The sequence below is a fragment of the Ambystoma mexicanum genome, chromosome 2q, assembly GCF_040938575.1.
Source record: "Ambystoma mexicanum isolate Mex_15411 chromosome 2q, UKY_AmexF1_1, whole genome shotgun sequence".
Taxonomy (NCBI): Eukaryota; Metazoa; Chordata; class Amphibia; order Caudata; family Ambystomatidae; genus Ambystoma; species Ambystoma mexicanum.
In genome coordinates, this window is record NC_090924.1 from 1,461,827,665 (window position 1) to 1,461,850,827 (window position 23,163).

General features: G+C 46.9%; 1 protein-coding gene across 2 annotated transcripts in view; it reads right to left on the reverse strand.

Annotated features, from left to right (window-relative positions):
- The window catches only part of LOC138570265 (uncharacterized), a 326,232-nt gene that overhangs the window by 13,780 nt on the left and 289,289 nt on the right, over positions 1 to 23,163 (reverse strand). For both annotated transcript variants that reach the window (XM_069649033.1, XM_069649032.1), the window contains one exon: positions 3,630 to 3,746. The gene's annotated coding sequence lies outside the window, so the exon portion shown is untranslated. The remainder of the gene's footprint in view (positions 1 to 3,629; positions 3,747 to 23,163) is intronic.

The following is a 23,163-nucleotide window of genomic DNA, read 5'->3' on the forward strand; positions in this document are numbered from 1 at the left end:
CTGCAAAGGCACCTGCGAGCAGAATTTTTAGTATGACGGTACAGTAGCAACAACTGCACCCTTGTTGCCTTGGAGGCCCAATGTCTCAAAGAGTCTGTGGCTAAATTGCCTCAAGCAGTGTCTTCTTGGTACGTCAGTAAAAAAAAGTCCCATGATGAAAGAATCACTTTTCACGCAGCATGGAAGCTTAGCAGAGCCCCTTCGATCGCAGGGGTGGCTATCGGATCTCTTCCTTGTGATTGATAGGATGCTCCATTGGCCAATCACCAGCCTCTGGTCCTAGAAAGGTCTCTATGGAATTTCAACGAATTGAAGATAAGTTCCATTTTGGTTTTGTTGCGTGTTAAGATGGATTTTCAGAATCAACCCTGAGAGGCCAGTCTATTATAGTAAAGGTGCTAAAACACGGATGTCTAGGAAAACCTAATCAAGGTAGAGTAGCAGAGCAGATAGACCTCATTACAACTCTGGGGGTAGCCGTGCCATTACAAACAGCACGGCTGCCGCCGGAGTCGCATTTTTTACGGCACCCGTGAATGGGCAAGAACCGGGTCATGCCAAGTTAGGCGGACCCGGTAATTGCCCATTTGCGGGTGCCAGAATCAAGGGCCTCCTCATCCCCATTCTGTCCCATAAGGCTGAATAGGAATGGGGACGTCGGATGCACGGCACATGCAGAGTCGTGCCAATGCATCCGGCGTGCTGTGCTCGCGGGTGCCGGTCAGCCCGCCAGGAAAAACCTGTCAGGCACCCGCAAGAACAGCCCGTTGCATGGCGGTCCGGGAACTACAGTAACGACATGCTTACCCGTACCGTAGTTCCCGGACCGCCAGGGTCGTAATGAGGCCCTTTGTCGCCATAGACCACTGTCCAACCCTCCTGCGACTAAGAGGCGCACACAGATACTCCCATAATCTGAGAACACCATCACTTGACCTTTAAAACAGTTATAGATGAGTCAGCCATTTTAAGAGTGACACTTTGTGGTACGGTGTATCAAAATGCAAGTGAGACACATAGCAAATTAGCAATTTGGAACTAGTTGGAGACAGATAAGTAAAATGGTAGAAACAGTTTGAACACCCATGAGAACACTTAGGATAAGGTCCCTAGTTCTAAACCAGTCCAATCCTGCTAGTAATTGGGGCTTTTTGCCGAAATGAAACCAGTTCCACAATATGTACTTTGGTTCACATATCACATAGTAATACCTCCTCCAAAGTTGCCAAAGTCAATAGTTGCAGATAAATTACCCAGAATTAGAATAAAAAGTTAGGTAAAGTTTGTCACCTAATGCCACTACTCTACAGGAAGCCTGCGAGAATGTGATTGCTTGAACAAATCACCGCCAATCTCAGTCAGGCAAGGGAGAGATGGGATTAGGACTTCATTTGCATACAATCCTACAGTGGGAGTGGGGTCGAGAACTGGTATGGACACTAGCCCTCTTTCTTCAGCAACCACTTCAGGGGCTCCAGAATCTGCTGGACCCACCAACGTCTAGACTTTGTCCAGTTCCGCGAGGTCCAGTGGCAGCATGAGCAGTGGACTCGCTGTTGGGATTAGTTCCGGCTAGTCTGTGTTTCTGGACTCTTGAGAGACTGTTCTGGAACCTGGAAAGCTAGACACCCTTGGCACGAAAAGATAAACTTCACATAAGACGATCTCTGGAAACATCCATTACATGAAGAACTCGGGTTGCAGCTGTGGTTACCACAACCAGGCAGTGACGGCACTGCTCATGGTCTGAACGGCTGAAACTGCAGGGCCAGGTATCTTGTTCCACAAATTGAACATCTTCAGCATTCCAAGGATGACCTCGGAATGGCGACCATTGCAGCAAGGTAGCCAAGGGGGTAGCACAGGTGATCCCCAGACACTTCCAGAGGCTCAGCAGTTATGGATCATTGAGTAGCAGTGCAGGATAGGTTGTTCCCAATAGAGCAGTGGCCGAAGCACTGTTGAGTCTTCTGGAGTTCAGGAGAGAGGAGCACGGCATCACCAGGACTTGGCTGGAGGTAATGCAGGCCAGTTGCACAGTCGGCCTTTGGTTGTCTTTCGTAGGGGGTTTGGCTCCAATGATAATCTGTGAAATGGCTGCAGAAGTGCTTCTTTTATTCAGGTTTTGGACTGGAGCCGCCCCCTCCCCTCCCTTCCGACAAGCCCAGCATTGGTAAGAATCCGCACCATTCTTACCGGCAGGAGCTGCCAAACAGGAAAAGCCCCTGGACAACAGATCTGTCCAGCAATAGACACACATTGGCTTGGATGTGTACTGGGTCCAGACAGATCGCCACTTTGCTTTCTCAGGCAAAGCCCCTGCTTGCCCGGGTAATTTATGCCAATTTCGGGCCCAATGGGGCAGGAGGAAGGCAAAGACACACAATAGCAAAAGGGGGCACGTCCACTTTAGAGTCTGTTACTCTAGATGGCATTATTACTGCAAGAGGAAAAAGTAAAGAACGCTGTGGAATTATATCCATAGCAATCATCGGCACCATTGGGCCTCATTTCAAGCATGGCGGTGTGGCAAATAACGTCAGTGATGAGTGGTAGTTCCATCACCGCACGGTTGTACTAGCAGGTCAGCAGTGAAGTGGAGGATTTACCTGCAGCAAAGAGCTGGAGGTAAATCTGTCACTTAACTGCCTAAAATCGGCATAATTACTGATGGTGGAATTAGTGCCAGCGGAAATTCAGTAGAAATGCTCTATGGACTCCAAAAAATGGGGACTAACATCACCTACCACCACCTGTAATCCGGTGGTAATTCCGCAGGACAAAGTGGCAGGAACGGTAAATCCACTGGCAGATTTTTCACCGGAATACCGCCAAACTTGTAATGAGGCACATTGTGTCTGCAACAACAAAGTTGCAAAAGAAAAAGTTATAGGGATACAAAGTAGCCAACCCACATTTCACTTTGAGGTAAAGTGTGCAGTTTAAAAATAACAAGAATTCGACCCAGGAAGCAGGGTCTCCCAGTAGACTTGATAGTCTTAGGGACTGATCAACCTCCCCAAACGTACCTCCAAAAAGTCCGGTCAGGAAGCATATCATAGTAATAAAATAGTGTCCCATTGAAGTCTCTGGCAGGATAGCAGCAAAAACTAAATCTTTCCTAACAGTGCATTTGTTGGCAAAGTACTGCTAACACAAAAAAGAGAGGCAAGGGCTCTCAGATGTAGGATATCTGTTTGACATGGTAACTGGCTATGCTTAGGCACGTATAGTTGTCCCCTGTGGCCTTTAACACCAATGAGTGCGCTTTTGTAATGGCTCCCACACCAACACATACCACGTATGCCTGCCTACCCCCCACACTAGTACTGGGAGGGCCAAGGATTTATATGTATTATTTATTTAATTGTTTGTTTATAAGGATGCTAGGCACAGCACCCAGGTAACCCAGGTGGATTGGTAACAGAGGGCAGTGGAGCCATTTGTGGCACTTGAATTTGCAGGCTATGACATGCAACCACATGCCCAAGCAATCGCCAGCTTTTCATTGAAATCTTGTGGCAATCAAAAAATTCTGCAAGATCTTGGCATTCTGGAAATGTAGTGTATAAACAGGGAAACGCTCTCGCCACAAGCTGCTGGGCTTTCAGTCCAACTGTCACGCTTACCTGTCCTGGCCACCTCTCCCCTGAAGAAGCTTCTCTTCCATCCAGACCAAGGAGTGCCAACAGATCTTCCTGGCTTCTTCTTCAGCTGCGTCGTTACCGTACACGGCATCTCAAACCCTGAGGACAGAGAAAAGGGGAGTTAATGCCCACAAATGACTGAGCCTTGAAGGCTTCCTGTGCACAATCCATTAGGATCAATTTCCAGCGCCATTTCTATGCCCAACCATAGGACATATTGGGGATTGATACTTACTGTTCCGGTATACAGGCATTCTATATTCACCGATACGCACTTACCCTATCAACTTGTACATAGCCTAGGAGCTATTCCTGAATATTTTAATGGGGGCCAAGGACTAAATCAAGGGCCTGCCCGGCCGGACTGTGCTACCCAGCAGTGAAGAAAATCCTGGGTTTCGCACCAGATTAGCCCAACACCTTGGCACAGATGCCAGGTCAGAGCAGTAGGCTAGACACACACAGGGACATGTCCTTATACCCATCGCTGTCGCGTTTCACGACCACACTGATTCTTGACCGGTCCTCTTTGGATGCAGATGACCAGGTCCATATCTAAATTCCACAATTCCCTTTCTCCTTCTAGAGCTCAGCTACTCCTGTGTTTCAATCTTCCGTGAAGGAGTGAAATCTGGTTAGGGATTGAGGTGCTCTACAGTGACCCCACGAGTGCCAAGCCAGGTAAGCGTTACAGAACATCAAGCCATGAATTACACCCGCCCAACTCCATCAATTCCTCTGCTTGTGTACTGATGCGTCGGCCCTGGGGAAAGACCTGACAGCAGAAATTCAGGCAACCACAATCCAGACTAACACAGTAAGGTGGCCACTTGCACCTTGACAGCAGACTTAACCTCTGGGATAGAGGAGTTACAAGGCCAACAGACAGCACTTCCATCTCAGTGTGCACAGGCCATGCCTCTGAATCCAACAGGGGGTATACCTTCACCTAGCATGAGTACACCCATCACCGGCCCCATCCAGGTGGTCACAGCAACCTCTTGGCTCCTACCACATGCTTTCATGGGATTTCCTAAGAACCCAATATTCATGCACCAATGTGAACATCAGTTCCTGTGCCACTCTAAAGCCCAAACGGTTCTGTCAATATTAGGTCTCCAGAAATGGAAATATTGGCATTCCCCTGCCCCCCCCTCCACCCGGACTCGTGTGTGTCGCAAGGGCTGACAGTGCAATTTAGAATGACCGTTCTGTGTTTTCGGTTTAAAAATAAAATAAAAAGGTCTATTGACCTAATACGTCCAAACAGAACCAAGGTAGCCTTTATTCTATCCTATCTAAAGGTCAGGCTGCAAAATGGTCCAATCAATGCCTTGCATTGTCAGGAGAATGAAGAACTACTGGAGCCCTTGGACGGGTAGCTTGCAAACGGCTTTATCAAACTATCACAATCGCATCCCACTTTTTTGTACCCAGAAGGAAGAGATGCTTTGAACTAGCATAGATTATCGGGTCTTTAAGAAGGGTTCAATAGAAAACAGTTCCCTATTGCCTCTTATCACAGACCTTCGGAATCAACTGCAGGATGTCAGAATTTACATGAAACTGGACTGGCCCAATGCCTGGTACGTGTCAAGGAGGGGGATGAATAGAAAAGTACCAGATGATTTTCATCTTGTGTAGCGCCCGTCCCCATATCTTTGTTAATGATTCTCTTATGGGTTTATGGGCGGTGGTATACACAGAGGACTCTAATCCTACAAGTATGCATTCGTGACATAAGAGCAGTGCTGGGGTAACAACTGAAGGGCAGCCTGTACGCCAAGCTCAAGGAATTACCCCTTTATGGAGGAGCAAGTGGAATTGTCAGGATTCATCCTGACACCAGAAACGATCACTATGGACAGAAGGAAGGTGGAAGCCATAGTGGCCATCATCGACAAAAGTGAAAGAGGTGCAACCTTCGACGCTTCTTAAGAACAGGGATTTGATGGGGTGCATCACCTTGCGGAAATCTGGTATAAAGGAAGAACATTCAGCTGGGGTCCTGAGCCTGACGAAACAGTTCAAGCCCTAAAGATGCTTTTATCTCAGCACCTATCCTGTGTCACCCGAATCACAAATACCCTCCATGAACATGTCCTCCCAGTACAGCACTGAGAGCGATGCTGTCCCAACGTGCTCCAGAAACCGGCAACATATATCTGGTAGCCTGCTGGTCCAAGAAGTTCATATCTTCTGAAGCCAATTACTGACAAAGAACTATTGCCTATTCAATCTACATTGAAGGAGAGGAGACATCAAAACACATTATTACCATCTAGACAGACCACAGGAATATTCCGTCAACACGGGCCCCGTTAGCACAGTACCTCTGGTGAAACATGTTTTATGGCAACTATAATTTTGAAATTACGTACCAACCTGGGGTCAAGAATAGAAAGGCGGATGCATTGTCAACATGACAAAGCATCCGCCTTGCCATTCTTGACCGAAGGTGCAAGTAGCGACTAAGACCCACCTTCCTGTGTTAGTCTTAACTGGGCTTGCGTGAATTTCTGCTGTCAAGTGAGGCCTGAGGTAGAACATGCAGACGCAACCATAGAGACACCAAATATCTCACAAGACCGTTTTGAGAGGGTAATCCAGAACAACACTGTGAAACCCATATTAGAATATAACACTACTAGAGCACATCACGCCAGAAGAACCAAGAAAGTGGGCAACTGAAGGCACGGATTCGTGGAATGCCACAGGGGTCTCATAATACAAAGGAACCTTTACATACTGTGACAACTCAAAGGTATTTGTCCCTTCTCCCCAAGAGGGAGCCACCCCTTTGAGGCTGGGGAGGGGAGCCCACTCTGCAAGATCCTTCCCTTACGTGACAAGGACACCAGTTCCTGTGAGGAACTCCCTCAGCTACACAGCCTAGTAATATACATGGGACTAATTGCTACACATAGTAGGTAAAGCTGGAATCTGCCAGCATGACGAAGGAAATGATATCTCTTGAATAGCATGAGTGGAGAAAGCTGGAGAAGCAGAGAGTATCCAAAGCCAGGGAAGGTCCCTGACATGAGCATGCCTGGAGTAGTCAGACCAGTAAACAGCTATGGAACCTGTGACTTTTCAAAGAGCAGCTGAAAGTCCTAGCGAGACACTGGAGACAGGCAGTGGCGAGACAATGTCTCTACCATGGTGGGCAGGGCGCCCAACCAAATGCACCAAGACCATCCAAGAAGGTAACTGGAACCGTGGCCAGCTTCTAAGCAGTACAACAGTGCACGGCATAAGTGAAGCTGAGATCGGGAGACCAACGAGCACACATAACGAAGGTTATTAGGAACGTGAGCAGCTTCCCAATTGCCCATTCTGCATACGGCAGAAGGACAGTGGTAGACAAGGGCGCAATTATTAGGGGAGTTTTTCTAAAGTCCACCCCTGGCAAGACTTTATAAAACTATCCTTTGGTATAAGCCTCTCTCATCCACCTCCTCTCTGACAACCTCAAAAAACAATCAAAAGCCATTCTCCTTTGGGATGTTAACCTAGGTCTCCTGGACAGTAAGGACCCAGCAGCCAAATCCCTTGACTCAGCCCTCAAGGCTCTGGGCTACAATAACACCTTCTTTAGCCCAACCCACACCCAGGGCAGAACTCTTGACTGGATCGCACAACATAGCTGCCCACTCATCATCACTGGAAACTCCCCCACCCCATGGTCAGACCACCACATCATCACCTTCAGCATCCTCACCACCTGCTCCACCACTCACCCCGACCACTGCCACCCTGCCTTGCCAGAAGCTCCGGTCAGCTCACTAAGGAAAGGCTACTGCCCTTCCTCCAAGGCCCAGCCTTCAGAACCCCTTTTTCCTCAGACCCAGAAACACTCGCAACAGCCTATGAAGTTGCCATCAAAGCAGCTATTAACTCAGTTGCCCCCCTTAAACCCTGTAAATCCAAACCCACCACCCATTCCAACTCCTTGTTCACCCCGGACCTCCTCGCTCTCCGCATTGAAAAAAAGGCCGCTCTCACTCAGTGGCAAATGTCTCACTCTGACAAAGACAAGATGACTTTTAAATCCTGCTCCACTAGATATAAAAAAGCAATCACCCTAGCTAAGGCCAAATCCTTTGAATCCAGAATCTCTGAAGCCCAATCCAGCACTAAAGAAATCTTTGCCATTTTTAGGGAGCTAGAGACACCCACCACCGCCCCCCAAAACCAAAGACAAGGCCTGGTGTGATGATATACAAACAGCCATGAAAAATAAATTGAGCTTGCTCCAAAACAAAATACTTGCCACTAAGCAAGCCCTACCCAACACACACACCCCTGTCCCACAACCAGCTCTGGATCCCCCCCAACCTTTTTCATTCAAACCCATTCTAGAAAAAGACATCACCAACATAATGAGGAACATCAAACCCTCCAACTGCAAAGGTGATGCATGCCCAGCCACCATTATCAAAGACTGCTCTGAAGCATTAGCTCCCTTCCTTACAGCCTTTGTAAATGCCTCCTTTGCTACAGGGAAAGTCCCTGCCTCCCTCAAGGAAGCCTGGGACCACCCTCTCTTAAAAAAAAACAACTCTCGACCCCACCTCCCCCAACAACTATAGACCCATCACCACCGCCCCTTTCCTCCTCAAAATACTGGACAAAACAGCCTACCTGCAGGTTCAACACTTCATTGAAGAGAACAAACTCCTAGGACTCTGCCAATCTGGCTTCCGCCCCAGACATGGGACTGAAACCGCCCTACTTGACCTGAAAAACCAAATGGACGATGCCAGGGACATGGGCAAACCAACACTTCTCTTACTTCTCGACCTATCCGCGGCTTTCGACCTTGTGGATCATGACGTCTTATGCCACCACCTCTCCTCTAGTGCCAAATTCTCCCCTGAAGCCACAGCATGGATCACCTCCTTCCTACAAGACAGAACCATGCAAGTATTCTCGGACCTAGCCTCCGCCTCACCAACTATCATTCTCTACGGTGTGCCCCAAGGCTCCTGCCTTTCACCCACCCTCTACAAATCACCAACTATCATTCTCTGCGGTGTGCCCCAAGGCTCCTGCCTCTCACCCACCCTCTACAACATCTTCACACAACCCCTTTTTCTCATCCTCAGCGCCATGGGCATTTCATACACCAACTACGCCGACGATACACAGTTCCGCCTCACCCTCACTGGCAACTATGACACTGACTCCATGACCCTCAACAACCTCTACAACACCATCCAAGCCTGGATGGCAGACAATGGGCTATGCCTCAACTCCAACAAGACTGAACTCCTCCTGGTAGGCTCACCTGACACACTGAAAAATCTAGACTCCCAATTCAGTAATTTCACCATAGACTCTATAAAAATACCTGTCAAAACCCTTGGAGTTTACTTGGATTCCAACCTATCCATGGACAAACAAGTCAACGCTATAGCCTCTGCAGCTGCATACCATGCCAAACTAATCAACGCAGTCAGGCCCTTTCTCTCTAAAGAGAACTGCACTAACATAGCCAGAGCCATCACTGGATCTAGGCTAGACTACTGTAACATACTCTTTCTAGTACCTCTCTCAGCGCCTTTCGCAAAACCATGCAAACCATCTTATTCACATAAGATGCCTTGCACCAGTTGAATACATTTCATATGCTCCTAATGCATAAACTGTATTCTAATGACTAGATGTACCAACCAAAATATCAGCTCTATGCCTTTTGGAATTCATAATGTACCACTCAATGCCTCTATTCCTGTAACTAAGCTCTTGCAAGTAACAGCGCCTCAATGCCCATGGGCTACTTGCGCGCTATATAAATATAAATAAAATACATAAAATAAAAAAGTAAACAGGCTCCAACTTCTAGTCCAAGTCTGTATTACTCAGAGGTTTGATAGAATGGCAGAGTACCAGGCTTATAATAGGAGGAGGATGTGAGCTTTAGGCAAGTACAATGAACGCAATAAATACTCTGAGAAACCAGAAGGTGTCTCACCCCGCTAGTCCCCGGGGACTTGTCATCCAGGTGGCCAGGACACATCCATCGCTTTTGGATCCAGTTCCTGGGGGTGGACCAGAGCAGGGGAATCACCTGGGGGAGGGGTCCTCAGGGAATGGGACACCGGAAGGTGAGACACGGTATCCCTCTCTTCCCAGTAACACCTATGTCCCATCCTACCCAATGGAATATTTAGAAACTCCCACCTCTCCCCACCCTTTTCCTGCATGAACACTTTTACATGGACTGTCCTCTCTGGGAGAAAACAGACTCAAACCCTAGCTGTGTACATGACATGTCCCAATACTAAGGTCCGGCGAGGTCATGCATTTATCGACAATCACTCACACCCGACTTCCATTACACTTCCCCACATGGATGAAAGGTGGAGCAAAAGAGCACACTCAGAGCGAGGCAAAACACACAAAGGTACAGCACTTTCAAGTTGGCAGTTGAACAAGGGGGGGGGGGGGGGGGGGGGAAAGACAGCCAGGCACGAGAGGTTGCTGAGAGAGGTAACACCTTTGACCTCGTTGACATGAAGCCGTTACTTTTAGACAATGTGAGAGTCCGCAGACATCGCTTTTAGCGCACTGTACTTTTCACAAAGGAGGAATATCCATTTGCATATCAGTCTTTGTCCTGCCCACAAGGGCAGTCCAGCACCGAAATGCCAGGCAAACCTCCTTTGAACAAGAGTACCAACAGTAACCCAATACATGTGTTTCAGCTTTGTTGGGCCTCATCAGAGAGGTGGAGCTGTGCCTCTCTGAGCACAGTGAGCAAGGGGTCCACATCTGGGTTCCCCCAGGTAACTTATGGTGGCCAACCCCAAGATCCTTACAAAAATGTAAAAATGATAGTAGGCGCCCTCTCGAAAAAAACATGGCATGATAACCTGTTCTGTGGTTTTTAGCCACTGTGAGACTCATCAGCGCTTGACTGAGTGGTCCTGCACTGTGAATGTGCTCAATCGATGGTCAATGTACAGCATCTTGACAAAAGGAAATGAAAATAGAAGATCGATGTGAAGTGTAAATTGTGTAAATTAAATCAAAGTGGTCCTGCAACAGTTTAAGCAACACCCATTGCACATTCGAAAGTCTTGAATTCAGGTATCAAAAGGGATCTTGGCCCCAATGATGGGGATTCATGGTCCGAGCCCGAAAAAGGGAGACCAGTCTTGAACTTATGAAAGTGAAACCCTGACAAAGGAAAGAAACATTTATGTTTTGTTTGCTGCATCAGACCCTCTGCAATAAGAGATGGTCATTGCGGAGATACTTTGGCGGAAGGCCCTGATGCCTAACTGTTACCTCGTGGCCAAGAATCTAGAGTGTGGGAAACTCACACGTGCCAGCTTCCCCCATGCTGAAAACATTGGGAAGGGAAGCTAACTGCTCAACTATCCCAACATAACATTTCTTGAACACTTTTCTTTTGCGTACATTGTTATCCCACACCACTTTGCCCCCGATTCATGGAATTAGTTGCGCATAAAACGCACATTTGCGCACCATTCTTCCCGAAAATCCCCATACCTCAAACAGGGATTTTCGGGCAGAATGGCGCGCAAATGTGCGCTTTACGCACAAATAATTTGATGAATCAGGATGTTTGCACTTAGAAGTAAGGATTGTAAATCGTTTATTAGTACAGGCCCTTTAATTTTGACAGTCTCCACTAGGACTGCGTTATGATGGTCATAGCTTGCTCCCATCTTTCTATTTAGGTTTAGATTAGGCGTTTTACCCACCCATTGAAGTTCAATAAACACCCTTGAACTGTGATCACTTGTGTCTGTCTTCACTGTTTGCTACCATGCCTTCCTTACAATATTTAGGCCCAAAGAAACTTACACCACTTTAGATATGGCAAAATAGTTATTTATTTAATATACACAAGGACAATGTTATTCAGGTTAGTAAGTACCATTTCATATAAATATAATAGGAAAACAATATAGTATTTCAGGTTATGAACACAGATCAAGGTCAGTAAAATCACTTTCTTATAGCCACTCAGACAATGTTTTGTTGTAGGAATAAAAAGGGTTATTCAACACCCATAATAGGTAATTACTTTAAAAACCTTGTAATACTTTTCAGAGGCTGTTTTTTTTTTTATTGAAATATTGACTCAGTTTTTAAGGAACTTAGTTTTATCAAAAGTTGTGAAAGATTGTCCTCTTTCTTTGATTATGGAGGGAATGGCTTCACGCAACGCCACCGCAGGTTATTCTCCAACGGATGCTTACTCCGGAGACACCACTCGTGCGTTGCGACTTACGGTGGAGGGTGAAGAAAGAGAATCTGTCGTTTGCTGTGGATGCACTGGAGTTCCTTGGGAGTTTATTTCTTTCATCGCTAGTTCAATTAGCTTGGCCATTGCCACTGCCCAACTCGTTTCCTCTCCTGCGATTAGTCTATCCCACCACTCGTCGGGCTCCAAGATCCAGGCGTTCTCGATCAGAGGGCGCAGGTAGGCTATTCTGTTTTCCCTGGTCATAGGGCAGTCGATCACTAGGTGTTTGACAGATTCGATCGTAGTCTGGTCTTTGCAGAGTCTTGACGGTATTTGGGTCACGAATGGCCATAATTTCCCGTGTCGGGAGTAGGTTCAATCTGGCTTTCAGAAGTATGGTTCTCAATTTTTTATCAGGGAATTTTAGGCAATAGTTTAGTGGCTTCTTTAATTTGTTAAACGTGGGCGGTAGGTTGGATAAAAGTTTGTTTTTCGTCGCCGTTTCCACTGTGGTGATCCAATGCCAATCTTCGATTTTGCGCTTGATGCGGTCTGGATTTTCCTTCAGGTCTTGTTCGGAGCAGGCTATTTGGGCTAGATCGTTTTCCCTTTTCTTCGCCCAGTTGGTCAAGGTGGTACATTTACCTTGCTCTTTTTCTTTCCTCAAGGTTTCATATATTTGCAGGGTGTCAGACATGATGATTTTTCTAAATAGCCTCATCGCACTTTGGTCCACCATGGACGCCAGGGAAACTAGGCCCAGTTCTCGCCTAATTGCTGGCATGGCGGTGGATTTGGGTACACCGAGGACCCTTTTCCACACGTAACCCTCTAGTTTGGACCATAGCTGCCGAGGTAAGCACAGAGATGACTCGGCGCCGTATACTATTGACGGGACCACCTTTGTTTTATAGAAGGTTATGGCTGGCGTGAGTGAAAATTTGCCATATTTTCTGTCCACAGCTCTTACTTGGGTGGTCAGCCGTTTGGTTTTCTCCCATAGTTGAAGTTGCCAAGCCAAGTCTCCTCCAGAACAGTCCAACAGAACACCTAGGTATTTAAAGGTTTTAACAGTTTCGATTTCGGTGTGCTCAAGAAACCATGCATGTTGTTTAGTTCTTTTATTATTTTTTTCGAAGACCAGAATCTTGGTTTTGGACTCCTTGATCTCCAGGTTGTTTTCGCTGATATACTTTGCCAGGTTTGTAATTTTGCGCTGGAGACCGACTGGAGTTTGGTCAATTAGTATGACATCGTCTGCGTACAGCAATCGCGGGATCTCTGTATTCCCTATTTTAGGGGGGAATGACCTGATTTTACTTTCTATCTGGCCGTAATCTCCCAAAAATGCAATGAATAGGGCGGGGGCCAATGGACAACCCTGTTTTACGCCTCTATGAACTTCAATCTCTTCAGATAGAGTCCCTTGGTGATTCAATTTGACCCCGATTTTCGTCTTCTCGTGGAGGGCTTTTATTGGCTCCAGCACCTCGTCCGGGCAGTGCCAGTGATGGAGTTTCGACCATAACCTGTTACGATCAATCTTATCGAAGGCCTTCGATAGGTCCACGAAGGCTAGAAAGATCCTGGGCTCCCCTTCCTTTACCTTGGCTTTCAAAATGTTGAGGATTAAGATATTGATCGTAGTACTCCCGTTTTTTTGGAAGCCTGTTTGTAGGAAGTCGTTCGACGGGCTGTTTTGTTCCCACGATTTGAAGTGGGCCAATAGATGCGTTGCAAAGATCGTACCTATAATGTCAAGGAGAGCGATGGGTCTGTAGCTGACGGGCTCGTTGCGGGCTCCCTTCTTGTACCGGGACAATGACCGCGTTGTTCCATGTTTTGGGGATAATCTTTTATTTATTTATTACATATGTATAGTGCACAAGCAGCCAACGGGTATCGTGGCGCCGTTACTTGAGGGGAGTTTAGTTACAGGGAGATACAGGTGGGTTATGGCTCTAGCAGTCAATCCCTATCTAGGCAGGAGTTCTTCAAAGTCAGATGGGAGGAAAAGCAGATCAGGCACAGCAGCAGAAAAAAAAACTAAGTGCAAAGGATTCTTCCATTACAAGTAAGTAGACTGCATCAGAGAGTCAAAAATGCTTCATGGACCTTGGGAATTGCTCCCTATGGGTGCACAAGCGTTAGGACTGGGCGAATGGTATGGGTGAACACCCAAACACTGGAATGAGCACTCCAGTAGCACAGGAGCGACAGAATGACTTGAGGTATGTACTGCCACAAGTCCCAAAGTACCGAAGGAGTTCCATTTGTATTTTGTATTTATTTGGGACTCATATAGCACCTTAATCCAAAGCCCTTAACATAGCAACATTATAAAAAGCGGTACAATCGTATAGAATGAAAGCTTGACAAGTGAAGCCTGAGATCAACCCTGCTGGATCAGATGAGAGTTCAACGATTTGCAAAATAAGGAATAAGTAGTGATAGAGCGTAGAGAGAAGAGGAAGAGCATTCCAATGCATAGAACAAAGGTTGTGAAGATGCAGCTGGGTTCCTTCACGGTGCAGCAGCGGTGGACGGGTCTCCAGTTCCTTGATTGTGGCAACTCAAAGACGGACTCTGGAAGGGATGTCGCAGCAGCAGTCGAGAGAAAGGGCTTCCAGCAAAGTGGTCTTTGTACTGAAACATCGGTCTACAGTTTTGGCATCTTTTCACAGGTTCCAAATGGGAACGGTTCATAGCTGAAAGACTTGCCTCACTTACTCGGTCCTTGATTCTGGTGAGGAGACCTTGAGGATGGGAATCTTGCTTCTGGAGGTCCTGAAGGAGTCCACCGAAATGTCTGGAGAATGTGTTCATGGGAGGATAATGCACCTCAAAGCAGTCAGAGGTCCCAGGGTATTGGCGGTTTGTAGCCCAGGAAGGTCAATTTGTAGGATATCTTATGGGTGACTGGTCTCAGCAGCAAAAGGGAAGGAGTCACCCTCTTCAGAGCTCTTCTGTCGATTCAAAAACTGGGTCAGGGCAGCACAGGTAGCTTTACGTTTGCTGCAAGGGGCTGCAGGCATGACTGGTAGTCTTTTTTGGTTCTTCTGTTCCAGTGTTTGGCTTGTCTTCTGCATCAGGATCCTCACCTTTTAAAAGGAATTCATTAATCCTCTTCAAACTCTCCCGGCAGTTTACAGAAATGGGCAGGTGGCTGTCCAATCAGGACAGCCAGACCCCCAGTGGGAACAGGATTCTCTCAGGCACACCAGAAGACAAAGGATAGCAGAGTTTTGCTATCCTCCCCCATTTCCTGTCCTCGCAGACACACAATCCTTGGCTGGCTACACAAAGGTTTCCCACCAAAGACAAAACTCAAACCAGGACCTCCCCAACCAGGATGGCAGAAGGACCAAGAAAGGACAAGCACACAGAAAATGGGGATAAAAGAAAGAAGCCACCATTTTGATTCAATGGTGACACTTCTGTGTTTTACCACATCTGTGGTGCCTGCGGTAAAAAATCACACAAAAGTCGGTAGAACATGTCCACTGCCACCAGCCATATTTGTATGCTTGTCACTAATAGGAGCAGTGAGAAAGGGGATATTCGGTATCCCCTCAGTACTCCACATAGGGTGGTTTGTATTGATCTCACAAAGGGAAAAAAGTTAACATATATCCTTCTAGCAAATAAAACAATATCAAAAGGAAAGCTCAAAGGGCTCCCAACATTGCTGCAAAAGTAAATTACAGATGCCTTGAAAAAGTATGTAGGAAAGCAAAACTCCATAAAAATAAAGTAAAGCAGAATGAACAAGGGTTCACTGATTAAGAGCAAAACGAATGAATGAGGGGTAAAAGGCTCCCCTCATTCAGGAGAATAGGAAAACGTTTCCAAGAGTCCAGCAAAAAGTGATAGAGGTCTCAAGAGGGAAGTTGGCATAAAAAATGAAAAATCTCCCCAACAGCAATGAAGATAAGGACGGAGAAACCCAGTATCGGAGAAGAGCACCTGAGCGAATGCAAGAACCTGCAACATAGCCCAGTCTGCAGAGGGGTGACGGGGAGAACGGGAAAAGTGGGAGGTCACAAGGGCAAAGGAAGACAATTAGAGGAACTTGTCCCAGTACTTACGAAGAGTGACTTAATATAAGCGTATGTAAGCGCTATGAACACTAAGCTATGAGTGCATGCCTTTTAGAGCTTGCTCACATGGGGTTAATTCATCTCGGCTTCTCTTAGAATATTCTGCCTTTCTAACTGTAGCCCTGCATGGCTTCGTAAACTAATCTTCCTTTCTCTGGGAAGGCACTGATAAGACATTCCTGAGCTTTCGCGCAGATGGGCTCCAAGCAGGGAGGGGCACAGAAAAGGAGCACAGTGGAAATTCACAGAGTTGGGTTTTTCCATGAGCAAGCCTATATTTTGCATAGGGAAATTTCTGGAACTGTGCGTCATGGACTGACAGCACGAGATTATAAAAATGCATGCCCACATGACTCAGGTGGGAGATCGATCTGTGGACTTGGTTCGAGCAAGATCAAGTGTCCGGAATTTATGGCTCTGTCGGCACTCAGCAGCGCTGTCCTCTGAGCGGGGCTGGTTACAACTAGCTTATGAGGGCCAGGGTCTCCCAGTGCTGATTGAAGGGGCGTAAGACTGTGTTTTTCTAAGTTCTATGTTTCTCTATATTTTGCATTTCTCTAAGTTTTGTGCTTTGTAATCTTCTCTAACTTGAATCCCAAGATGTTGCTGAAATTCACTGTTTAGAATAAAATACTAAAACTTATTGAAGGTGTCATTTGTCACTAGCATGAGTTCACTGCTCGGCAAAATAGAACCTGTATTTTGGGCTGAATTGGGTAATTTTTGCTCCCAAGGGCTGGTCCCGAGGAAGATTTGCCCAATATCAAGACAGCGATAAAGAGAGAATCCATAAGTAGGGAAACATCAAGTGGGCAGAGACCACAACCAAGCTGAGAGAACCTGCATCAATAGACTGTGGGAGATCTAAAACCTCCAACCAACAAGTGAGAAAGTATCAAGAGGAAGGTTGGCCTAAACACTTTGTTAAAGAGAATATTAAGTCCAAGAAGGTTGTAGAGGAATTACAAGAGTTAATTCAAAAAAATAAAGAGACTATTATGGAATATTCTGCTAGATAAATACCAGAATAAAGACATTGCTATATAGAAGCCGTCAGAAAAGACTGATATATCAGGAGAATTAATCCAGTCTCCTGGAACAGTTTCAGTTTAGTTTTATTGGTGGACTCAGGGTAGAACCAGATTTGGACAGAGGACGTTTCTTTCTTTTGCACTTTCTGATGACGGACTAGCACCTTAGAGAAAACTAGGCCATTCTCTTATTTAAATAAAAGTACTTTGGAAATGACCTTCAAGTGTCTGACTCCCTATTCAAACCCACCACGTATGGTGTCAAAAGTGGGATGCTAAAGTGCTGATATAGAGTCAGATCCCACAGTCCCAAAAGTATATGGCAACACCCATCGATAAACTCCCACCAACTCCACTCTTGGGCATAAAACCACACTGTCCGTGATGCACCCTTACAGACCAGAGTCTGTAACTCCAAACTGTCCGATGACTCAGACCAGGCAGAAAAGTCAGAAGATAAATCCCAACTCCTTGAAAATTCTGATGAGTGGAATGAAACAGGAAGCAGCTACTCCGAGGAGTCTTCCTCCTCGGTTAACCCAGACATCGAAATGAGTACGCTAGAGTCCATCCTGGAGCGACTAGTAGAACATCAGATCGAAGTGGCTCTGCCAATACAAGAAGGGCTTGACCAAGTATGAATGCAGCCCTCCCACCGAATAGTACCCCATACAGTACTCCAACCCTACAAGAAAGTAAAATTTGGGGGATTTAAAAAAATAAATAATAAAAAAAAAAACTTTGACCGGATTATGTGAATAATCTGATGAGATTCTCCCCAGAAACCTGGTCTGGGACTGTCCTCATGTGGCTCTGGCTGGCCTGCGTTACAGCTATTTCCCACCAGGGAGACCTGGCAGTGTGCCAATACCTCCCCGAAAGGGAAAAGCTGTAATGCAGCCCAGGAAAACAAAGGGACAAAACAAAGGACCTCATGGTACTTTCAAGCATACGTGTAAATACGCTGTGATACCCCTGGGTTTGGGCGTACAACAAATGTAATAAATAAATAAAATAAAAATGGCCATTTTAGGCACTGCCCACTGTCCTAGGCCAAACGCAGTAAACACAGTTTGGACCATTGAAAAGAGTCAAACATGCTTTCAAAATGCTTTTTAAGTAACTGCTGCCACCGGCTCTGTCCTGGGCACACTTGTACATTGACCAACAATCCTGAGGGTGTCTAGGGCCTTAAAAATGAAAATGAGACCCCTGTGCACTGTACTGGAAGGATCATTGTGCACAAAGTCTCCCAGTACTGACAGTCTGAAGGGCATGTCAGTTTCCCTTTAATAAGATGAGCAAACGCCCAGCGGAGTACAGCAGAAGCCTGGGCTCCACTGGTAAAAGTCAGGCTAGGATGGACAGACAAAAGCAAAAAGTTGGGGAGTTCACAATTGGAGGGAAAACTACCCATGAATGGAAATCTTTCCTAACAACATTTATAAGAACAGGCCTTCCCAAGCGAAAGTGAATGTGTCCCCCATGCTCCTCAGCTGGTGGAAACTGCTTGTGAATTTCTGGCAGTTGGAGTTCACCGCCAAGGCACAGAGATTGATCTGGGGTCTGCCTAATTGAGGAATATGCAGTCCACCTGATCCTGCTGAAGTTCCCACTCGTGGCATGAGCGCAGCTCCCTGCGAGGGAGTCAGTGATTGGGTTCTTGACGCCCGCCAGGTCAACGAGGATGAGGAAAATCTATTGGACGATGGCTCAGTGCCACAAGGCTGTGCCTCTCTGGAGAGCCCTGGGGATCGGATGTCCCCCTGCTTCTTAATGTAGAACATCGTGGTGGTGTTGTCTGTGAAGATCCTCACCACTTTGCCCTTCAGGGACGGAAGGAATGACTTGAGCCCAGAACACTGCCCGATTGATGTGGAGATCCTTCTCCGGCAGCCACAGGCCTCTGGCATGCAGACGTCTGGTGTGGGCTCCCCAGCCCTCCAGGGAAGCGTCCTTGGTGACCCTCCTGATATGGGTGGGGGAGGGGTTTGAAACCCTGTGCCCTGGGCAACGTTGGAGTGGACGCCCCACCATTTTATCGCCTGAAGGAGCTCCTTGTGGAGAGGCATCTTGTCTGCCAAGCATCCAGACACTTGTACCCAGTGAGCACCCAGGAATTCCTGAAGAGGCTGCATCCGTAACCTGCAGAGCTGGATAAGGTAGATGCACAACAGCATGCTGAGCAACAACTTGATTGTCCCGACCGTGGCGGCCTTCAGTGACAATAGCCATTCCACCTTCCCAAGTAAATCTGCTATCCTCTCCCGAAAGGGCAAAGCCAGGCAGGTGACCATGTTGTGTCCAACTCACAGCATTCTATTGCTGCTCCTAAACTGTGGAACAGCCTCCCCGTGCCACTGAAAGCCACCGCTGACCATCTTGGTTTTAGAAGAGCTCTGAAAACCTACCTGTTTTAATCCCTGGTCTTCCATCGGTTTTTTCCTCGGCTGAGTAGCCCCTTTCTTTAGCGCCATGATGCCTCCGGGCGACCGTGCGCTTTACAAATTACAATACAATACAGGATCCATGCATTCTGTGATGGTGTCAAGCAGGACTTTGGATAATTGATGGAGAATCCCAGATCCGTCAGCAGCCAGATGGTCCTTCCTGTGTATTTGACAGCTACTTCCCTTGACCTGGCCCGGATGTGCCAGTCATTGAGGTACGGGTACACGTGAATCCCCGTGAAACCCTCTCGTCATTGGGTAGGAACTCTAGAATCGGGGCCAGTTTGAACCACAGCTCCCCGTCGTATTTTACCAGGATCGCCAGTGCGCCGTTCGCCTTGACGGTCAACGCTGCAGAGTAGTAACAAGTTCTGGTACCAATGCTGACAATAGTACAAAAGATTGTTCTGTAATAATATTACAGTCCTTAGATCTACCATTCACCTACTGATGTCGACTAACAGTGTGAGTAATTTATCAGTAGAAGCATCACGGTTCTTTGATCTATTATCTACCTCTGAGGGGGTTAGACATACAGGGTTAGACATACATTTATATGTCCTTAATACTCGTCTGTAAGTATAACTAGTAGACAGACAGGGAATAACAAACTGGGTAACACATGATACCAAACAGCGGATTCAATTATGACATTAATAGGATGCTGGCGCTGACATTCAGGTTAGCGTTCTAAACGTAGTGTTCTGTTTCGAATCCTTGATTAATCCAATATGACCCTGTGCACTATGTTTATCACAGCAACTGACCGTAACATTAATGCTTACCCTTCTTTAGTTAACCACAGGAGTATAGTTGCCGGGACAATAGACAACACAATCGCGTCATCATGGTAATGCTTTCACTAAGGCTAAACGAACCGCAGCAGGAATGACCGCTGTTACCAACTAAGCAGGTCTACGGCTTATATAGCAATATAGAGGTAAGGGACCTGGCATCAAGTAGTATGGTATATCTTTTACTCCCCATGTTTTCGAAATATTGATTACACACTTCACATTTTGTAGAGCCATTGAAATCCCTAAGGGAAACTGAGGCTATCTATGGCCTTGCAATACCTCATTTGTTAAGCACTTCAAGCAGACACATAGGAGGTCAGACGACAGTTTGGGAGAAAGATAAACAGCAGCGTAATCTGCATTAGGACTCTACATGAATATGAATGTTGAACAGTGAACTCCAGAATAGGAATTAAGTCCTCAAGTGGTGAATATTTTGGAGCGGTTGTATACCGCATAAAGACACGAGGTAGAGGTTCATCCAATCACAGGTACCTGGCTGGCATTGTTAATGTATCTCATTTAGCTTAAACAGAACTCATATTATTCTTGCACTGATGTATTGCTGTGAAAATCGTTAACCCTAATTATCAGTAACTAAAACTAGTATTTTTGTTTTCCTTGGCACTATAGAATTCGCCCTGATGAAGGACCATAATTCCAGGTCCGAAATGCACTGGCAATTGTTTTGAATTCTGCTTCCTCAACCAATATACGCATATATCGTTTTTCTGTTCATATTATTCCAGCGTGGTGTACACGGGGTCACTTGGGTTCGCCATTAATTGCACAAGGAAAAGCATATATCGTTATACGAGTGTAAAGTAAGTCAGTGGTGCCCGCTCATATTTTTCGGTAGGCGTACTCGACCCTGCACCGCCGTCGGCATTTCCGCCATTGTCCTCATCAGTGTTTCCATCATCGTCCCCCACGTCCTCGTGGATTGTAGGTATGGGCTCCTGGTCTTCCTCATCCGAGGAAGAGCTATCCGTGCCTTGGAGTACGGCCTGCCCTGCGGTCTCCTCGCCCCACCCAATTTTTTGCATCCTTAGGGGTCGTATTTGAGCTTAGCAACGGCATCCTCCTTTCTGGTGTCCTCTCCATGCCGGCCTCCCGCCTCAGAGGTAAGGATACTCTGGGAGCCGCAAGCCTACCTTCACTGGGTCAGCCCCCCTGGCCTTCGTGAGAGCGTCTGCCACCATCTCGATCGTCAACAATGATTTTCCTTGCACCGCCTGGGCCTGCATACGCAGATCGCCTGCCTTTTCTCCCGCAGCCGATTTCCTCTTGGAGGAGGAGCTGGATCGATGGCTTCAGATGGAGGCAGATGGTGAGGTTGATTGCACCCTGCACATCGCTGGACCCGCTTGCGCAGCGACCCCGTTGGAAACAGACTTGCGGTGCTGGCCTTGTCTTGGGCCCCCACAGATGGGGGGCCCTCAATGGACTTAGAAGCCAGCCCCTCGGACCGGGCAGTCCTGGGTGAGACATGCCCCAGCTTGGGACACGGGGCAGAGGCCTTGGTGAACCAGAGGCACATTTTGCAATCTCCTTCTCTGTGGTCCGGATGGAGACAGTAGAGGCATTGAAGGTGTTTGTCCTCCACAAACACGTTCCGCAGTCCGCAGCTGGAGCAGAGCTTTAAAAGGGAGCTTCCCTCTTTCTTCTCTTCCGACATGGTCGGTAATGCGGAGTAGGCCCGATGGCCTTCTGGAACTTTCGACAAAAACACAATGATCCTTGCCCTTGAGGGCCACCCTTGAGGGCCATCGAAATTCACTGACAAATGGAGCACCGCTTCTCGGCCGATGTAGAGAAAGAGCACACGGGCTCTGACAAAAATAGGACTTTCTCGAAAAAGCGGGAAAAACCGTAGAATAGCTCATGGAGCAAAACTCGAGGACTCCCAATACTTGAACGTGCTGTAAAAATCTGAAGATGGCTGCCAGAGGAGGGGCAGTCATTGCCTGGGGGCAGTATGACCCAAAGTGATTGGTTTAGAAGAGAAATACAGTTTGTAAGTGAAAGTGAAACTATTTCTTTTACCGAGGATTCCCAGCCTGATGACAGGGAATATTCATGAGCATGTGAATCCATGCCAGACCCCATGCTGGAGAACTGTCCTAACAACAAGCACCTTTAAATAGGTAGGGAAACCCATTTAGAATAGGGAAAGCAAGCCCGTTCTCTTACCATTTAAATAAAAGTACTTTGGAAATCTCCTCCAAGAGCCTGATTCCTTCTTCTGACCCACCACCTGCATCAGTGAGCAATCCCACAAAGACACAGGCACATTATCACTAGAAATGATTGTTCAATTACCAATTGGTGCCTGACCACCTCTCCAAAATTGCCAATTTTGTGCCACTGAAGAGTTGCCATCTGTGTGAGTGCTGGCTAATATTCTGCTAAAAAATGTTTTCAAGCTCCATGGATCACCATCTGTAATCCTCAACGGGGGAAGTGCATTTCTGGAGAGTTCTTTGTAAAATTCAACTAATAAACATCAGTTGATCAAACAGCTACCACCCTGTAATGCTAGTGTGTAAAATGCGAGCCAGAATAACATCGCGTCGATGCGCAGCCATTTTGAACACTCATCTACCATTGCGGTAATAACGTCTGCTCTTCCACAGGGCTCACAGAATGAACAAGTAGCAGGGAAAACAGAGAAAGGTCACAGATATTGTGTAAGCAGACTGACTACAGAGAATAGTTATTGTATTGTCCAGTGAAGGACGAATACAGAAGGTGAGTAGGAGTGCGCTGCAGCTGCACGACAAGGGGTCTGGGAATGCATGCAAGTCGAGAAGCGCTGGGCCTTTCCACTTTCAACTGGATTTTTCCCACCCTTTGACTCTTCGACTTGTGATCTGCTTTTCGGCCGTGGGCAGAGCGTAATTTGGAAGGGGGG